This window comes from Aethalodelphis obliquidens, unplaced genomic scaffold (assembly GCF_003676395.1).
Source record: "Aethalodelphis obliquidens isolate GAN/ISIS:26980383/991018 unplaced genomic scaffold, ASM367639v1 scaffold113, whole genome shotgun sequence".
Classification (NCBI taxonomy): Eukaryota; Metazoa; Chordata; class Mammalia; order Artiodactyla; family Delphinidae; genus Aethalodelphis; species Aethalodelphis obliquidens.
The window spans coordinates 809,940-817,285 of record NW_020838057.1 but is presented as its reverse complement, the minus strand read 5'-3'; positions in this window follow the sequence as shown (position 1 = coordinate 817,285).

Genomic DNA, 7,346 nt, shown 5'->3' with positions numbered 1-7,346 from the left:
GGAATTTCGTAACCATCGCAACATGGCGAGGAGAGTGACAAGAGCCCGGTAGGGTATGTGACCCTGAAACTTTTTCAGGTAGGGTTGTCCTTTGTCCCTGACCATTGTCTTTGGAGCACCACAGTCACAACCTGGACTTCCAATTGGTGCCTGAAGTCGGGTTGGGGGGGGGGTCCTAGGAGGGTCAGTCTTGTAGGACTGAGCCCTTAACCTTGGAATCTGATGCTATCTCAGGGTAGACAGCGTCAGAATTGTTAAATTGTGGGACACCAAGCTAGTGTCGGAGAATTGGTTGGTATTGTGTGGAAATCCACCCCTCCCCCATATACATTGGAAATTGGGGCAGAACCTTCGGGTGGTAAGCAGAGAACCTTGAGTTCTAAATTGTAAAAGAATTAAGTTGAGCCCATGACTATGCTGGAAATTTGGCGACTGAGAAATTTTTGTTTTTACAAAGTGTATTTTTTTTTTCACTCATGAGAAGCTTAAGGAGAATTAAACTTGGAGGGAAAGAAATAATCAGATGAAAATAGAAAGAGGTGACAGTGTGGAAGGAAGCTACCACCTTGTGCTGTTTCATTGCTTCAAAACCATGTACTGAACATCTCACCAGCTTCAGAGACAGGTCTAGACGTGTGTTATATATCAGTGAAGAAAGAAATATGTCCTCCTGTAGTGTCCTTCAAAAGCCTTTATTGAGGAGAGTAACGAATAAGTCACAAAGAAAATGCTACATATTATAGTAAATTATAAGGTGACAGGTAGAAATGCAAAAAAAAAAAAAAAAAAAAAAAGATCAGCACCAAGGAATAACAAGAATGTGGAGTCAGGAGGATTTCAGTAGGAAACAGAGGGCTGTTCTCATAAGGAGATGATATTTGAGCACACAGTTAAAGGAGGGGAGGAAGGGAATTCCCTGACGGTCCAGTGGTTAGGACTCTGCACTCTCACTGCCGAGAGCACGGGTTCAGTAATCCTTGGTTTGGGAACTAAGATCCCACAAGCCATGCAGCTCAGCCAAAAAAAAAAAAGGATCCATGGAGAAGAAACAGTCAGTACAATGTCCTAGTCCCAATGTCCAGAAATTGGATGTGATTGTTGTTTGACATTAGTTTTTTTAAAATATTTTTTGATGTGGATCACTTTTTTAAAGTCCTTATTGAATTTGTTACAATATTGCTTCTGTTTTATGTTTTTGGTTTTTTGGCCACGAGGCATGTTGGATTCTAGTTCCCCAAACAGGGATCGAACCCTCACCCCCTGCATTGGAAGGCGAAGTCTCAACCATTGGACTGCCAGGGAAGTCCCTGTTTGACATTGTTAGTGATATACTTTGGTGAATTTTAATAATTCATACAAAATTTGCCTACTGTGTGCACAGTTCCATAAATACATCCATATGTCTCTACTGCAGACCTCCTTTCAACAATCTTCTCAACTTTTCCTTCCTTACCAGGGCAGATCATTGGCTGCTATCCTGGAATCTATATATATGGTCACCTTTGAATAACGATTCTTCCACACAAAATGGATGGCCAGATCATAGCATAACCCATTGGAAAAACGTTTCTACTCCATTATCTTTCCGGGACACCCTGAATGTGGCTGTGATGCGGCCACTGTCGATTTTACGTGCACCCATAAAACAAAATGAGCCAAGCAGAACCCCAGCTCAAGCTTTCTCCTCTCCCCTATGGCTGTGCAGGGCACCAAGACAGCCACGGAAGTGAGTTGTGACCATGTTGGTGGAGTCTCAACTACCTATTCATGCAGCCTAGTTTTGTTCTCTAGACCTGATCTGGCTCAATCCTGGCTGTACATTTCTACATTATAATGGAATACAGCAGTGTCCGTAGACTTCATGACTTGGTTGGTCCAATCAGGGTCCTTAGACTTCATGACTTGGTTGGTCCAATAGAGCAACGACCCTCATAGTGAGTCGTTCTGGATGCATGGATATCTGATGTCCCCTACTCAAGTGTTCTGTTCTTATTCTGCTACAGTGACCCATCAGGAGCTGTTTCAAAATGATGTATAAATCTGCCCTGCAGATGGTACGGACTTCCTCCAGAGCCCCAGGAGGCTGCATTGTGATTGTGTGGCTGGTGCTTGAGAATACGATTCCTACTCAACTTGGGTGAAACTTATAGGATTTAAGCTATTATATTGTATGTTAAGTAGTTGAAAAAGAATTCACAGTGGCCAAAGTGAACTTCCATGTTAGTTGTTTTGAAACATCTGCTGTGGGACTGCTAGTGTTACTTCAGATAAAAAATTTGATTGACAATGTACCTCACTGAAACAGACAAAGCAAATGATAGAGACGAGACCTCCTGGGGCATAACCACTACACTCACTGACAGACTCCTTAAAAAGAAACCACTGGACTTCCCTGGCGGTCCAGCGGTTAAGACTCCATGCTTCCAATGCAGGGGATGAAGGTTCAATCCCTGGTCAGGGAACTAAGATTCCACATGCCTCATGGTGCAGCCGAAAAATTTAAAAAGAAAAAGAAAAAAGGGAGAAGGAAGGAAAGAAAGAAAGAAAGAAGGAAAGAAAGGGAAAGAAAGAAAAGAAACCACTGAACTGAACGACCTGAAGCCTCTTCACTGGAGGACCCCACTCCACACTGCTGAGAACTGTTCCAGATGGACACTGCCAGAGTCCTGTCGGAGCAGAAGGTGACCTTCCACTCACTCTTGTTGCGAGACCAGTTGCAGACCTGGAGAGAGCTGCTGGTGCTGAGATACCTCGTTCGCAGACGTAGTGGATGTTAACCCCTTTCCTATTTTCCCTACTTTGTGCTAATTGTGTGCAATAAACCCGAATGATTCTCGAGTTGAGTATTGGCTACTTTTGGTATATTTCCAATTCCGTGATTCTTACCTGGCCTTACTGCTGGGTCCTGCAATAAACATCCTATCTTGAGGAGGCCTTGGTAGCTGTGCAAGTTTGTGTTGTGCTGTTTTCATGACCCAAAATATAATGAACCGCTGGTATGGAGAGTCACATGCTCAGGGTCTAGAGAGTTTCTGTTTCTGGGAGAGCCCAATGGGTAACTAGTCATTTGTTGTTTTGCTGTTTTAATGATTTATTTATAGAGTTGAGGAGGGCTAGATTTTTTTCATCAGAAGTTCAGGGGTAACTAATGACTATCATAAGTTGTCCAGAGACTCAACAGGGCATGAGATGGGGTTACTGAAGTTTCTTTAGTGCAGGAATCTCTGAGTGCACAAATGGGAGTGGCTGCTGATTTCAGTTTGGAGGTAAAATTTATAAATAAGAATATGTTGCCATCAAAAGTACTAAAAGATGTTGGACTTGTATGTCCATGATGAGTGTGTCAAATAAGTCTTCTTGGAGGTAGATGTCCTCAATGTAAGGTCATACCTGTGCTCCTGGAGAAAGGTGAGTACAGTGATGATCCTGTCTGAAAGAATTGTGTGTGATGACAAAGCTGTTGATGTACCCGATGGACATCCTGGAAAGGATGTATTGTGTCACTTCGGAGGTGAAGGCAAACTACAGCTGAGAGGCTGTTGATCTCAAGGGAATTCTCCCAGTTACCACACCACCTACACCAGGTTTTCAGCTCAAGCCTGACAACTAGTGAGCCTGGTTTAGGTGCAGAGGTGTCAGCTTCTGCTACTCCAGGGAGCCTTTATAAATAATTAGTCAGTTTGTCCAGGCAGACTTGCATGATGGGGAGAGATAACATTGACTATTCGTCCCCTTACCCCTGCCAAGCTTTGACAGGGGCCAGGTCCTGCAGAGTTGTCACAGGCCCAGCAATTTAGGGTAGGAAGATAAAGTCACTCTTGGAACAGACAATGCAGAGCCTCACAAAGTATTGCCCACAGGACTTCCCTGGTGGTCCAGTGGTAAGACTCCAAGCTCCCAATGCAGTAGGCCCAGGTTCGATCCCTGGTCAAGGAACTAGATCCCGCATCATGCCACAACTAAGAAGCCTGCAGGCCACAACTAAGACCCGGCCCAGCCAAAAAAAAAAAAAACTAAATAAATAAATATTAAACCAAAACAAGAAAAATCCAAATTAGTGCCCACGACTGCCAGCAAAAGGTAGAGCTTTCCCAGTGTTAAAATAAAAAAACAGAGATGAGCCTTGAAAATTCCGCGAGCAGACAAAACCAGTTTAATCTTACAAAAACAGCGCTTAATTTAGCTTATTTTGCAAGACTAATTTGTCCTGGGTCATTTCTGGCTTATGCCTTCAGAAATTATAAGCAAAACTTGAACCGTTTCTCAAGGTTGGTGTGAGGTAACTACTGACCAATTTCCTATCATTTAAGAAAATTCTAATACCATAAGCAATCAATAAGATGAATAAACAGTCCCTGGTTTCTCATTATCTAAGTTGCTTTGTAACAATATACCCCTGCGTCTCATACTACATTTTGGTATGATTGTTCCTCGTTTGCATACTGTCTTTTTGGTGTGTGTATAATAAACTTTCACAAATTACTGCTTTGGTGATTCATTGGTTTTACTTCTGTTACTCATGAACTTTTGACCTCAGATGGTGTTGCTAGTAATCCCCGAGCATCATGGGGCTCTCCTCCTGTCCCAAACTAAACCATTCTCTCCATGAGGACACTTGTTCTAAAAATAGAAATGCTGGATATGGCACAGTAATGTCGCTGTGGCCACAAAAGTAAGGGAGAATGAGGCTTGGAAGGAAGAAGTTTATTTTGCTCACAGTGTCCAGAGGGGAGTTGTTACCATATGCCACCCAGTGCCATATTTCACCCAGGGAAAAACACCAGAGTTGTCAGGAGGCAGAAGAAATGAGGGAGGGGAAGGTCTACACCAGATCCTTTATGGGGTTTCAAGGCAAAGGAAGGCAAGGGCAGAGTAAACAGTTTAAGATTGGGTACTTGAAAAACTCATGTGAGACTTCGGGCACAGGGGTGATCTCTAGTTGCCTGGAGCCTGGCCCTGGGATGATTAGGGCAGAGGAATATTGTGGAGTAAGATATGTAATATGGATTAAACAGCGTTCCTTGTTGAGTAGGACACAGTCACTGTCAATACAGGCAAGGGAGACATTGGTTATCAATAGTCTGAAACCTGCACAAAACACAGAGCTACTATCGAAATTGAGAGGAGTCATCAGTTAGATCCATTAAACTATAACTTGCTTAATAAATACTGAATTGTAAAATGCCTTCACTGATCAAATTTGCTTCAGTTGTTTCTATAAAAACTTGAATGTCATCCAAGCATCACACGGCCTAAACAATTAAGATGTTTGCCGGAGATTTTTTTCACGAACTTGGAGTCAGCTGGGTCCAGTTCAAGCTTGAGCCAGTCAAGACTGATTGGGACAACAAACTCTTCAACTGGGCACGCACAAGTTATCCAATCAGTTACCATTTGACATCAGAGGGCCAAAGACTCCACCCTTAGAACATGCTAACGTCGCCATTTTCTGAACATGAGTCCCATGGAGAAGCATGTAGCTTTGTTGTGCAAAACCATGATTACTTCACCTTTTTCTTGTCTCTAATCACCTTCCCCCATGCTCCCCACACTTCAGGTTTATCCCATAAGTATTCAGAGCCTCTCACCTTCAGGGAGATGGATTTGCGATTTGTTCTGTCTCCTTGTTTGGCTGCCTCATGAATAAACCCTTTATCTGCTCAGCTTCATTCTCTCAGTTTTCATACTTCAGTACTCAGGCTCAAAATTACCTTTTTACAGCTATTGTAAATGTTTCCTCAGAGCTATTTTCTCCACTCTCTTCAAATAGCTGCAGAATCATTATCAATAACTCTCGGGAATTTTTTTCACTGATAATGTCAACTCCCTGTGCAGATCCCTGGTGCACACCCCTGGTGATCACGTCACAGCAAGGAGATGACCTCATGGTGTCCCAAACATTTATCTCAGGTATCATATGACCCATTTTGGGCTCATGCTCCCAATGTGACGATCATGGTCACTGTTCAGGCAGGAAATAGCATTCAAATGGTAGCACTTCTTTTCTAAGAGGTCTCAGATGTTAAAAGCAATTCTATATATGGTGGTATTGTTACAGACCAGAGTTCTTGGCCTTCCTCAATAAATAGAAATTGACTAGAGTCCAGACAAGAAATTCAGACAAGGCTTTATTGAGGCCCCTGCTGCAGCAGGGGGCAGTGATAACAAACAACAAGTTCCCTTGCTTGCCGGATCCCCAAGGGGGAGCAAGCTTGTTCCTTATATGGGGTGAGGGAAGGGGTGTGTCCAGGGGTCTGGCTGGAGGGGCAGCTTAGGTGTTTTGCCCACACCTTATGTGGTGCTGTATGCAGGGGGGCTTGCACAGTACCCTGCTCTTGCTCCCAACACCCTGTTTTTGCTCCAGGCCCTTCAAAAATGGCAGTTGGGTTTTTTTGGTCTCTTTGTATCTTTTGGTTCCAGAATTTGCCCCAGTGCACACAGTTATTTTCAGTCCCATACAGTTTCTTCGTATTTTGTTGCTTGAGGAAATGTGTGTCCAGGTGCAAGAAGTTCAGCACTGCAGCAAAGGGTCCCAGGTCCCAGCCCGTCTCAGTATACCAAGTAAGAAATATTACCTGGAAAAAAGTGCTGCTTCCTGGGATGAATACAATCACTGATTATACAGGCAGGAGAAAAGTTTTCTGAGGAAATCTATCTACTGGCTCCAGAGTACCTCAACATCCCTCTCTCTTCTTCCACTCCATGGCCCTGTCTGGAATATTTCCTCTTTTGTCCCTAACAAGAACTGAAAGTAACAACACTGAACCTAAAGCTTCAGTCCAAATGTATTTTTTTTAACACTAAAAATACATTTATTTACTTGTTTTGGCTGCGCCAGGTCTTAGTTGCAGCATGCAGGATCTTTAGTTGTGGCATGCATGTGGGATCTACTTCCCCGACCAGGGATGGAACACAGGGCCCCTGCGTTGGGAGCGTGGAGTCTTACCCACTGGACCACCAGGAAAGTCCCCAGAATGTATTTAAAAGGCAACAAGGTAATGGTTACTAGCTCCCAGGTATGAATGGACGAGAGAAACTTGGTGTGGTGTGTCCTTTTGGTTTTGCAGCTTTCCAGACAATCCGAAATAATATGACTCCAAACACTTATTTAATTAGTGCAGACAGCAATCCACTGAATCTGCGTGCGGGCCCTTGAAGAGGAGCTAAGCCTCGCCCATCCTCGGGAATTAGGTGTACCACTTACAACCTCCTTTTGTGGTACCCAGCCTTTCCCCAGGAGCTCAGGCCCAGGCCCTGAACCTGAACCTGTGCCTAGGCCGATGGTTCACCAAGAACTACATTACCCAGAAGGCTCTGCGCCACAGTCCAATGAAGACCCGGGAGAG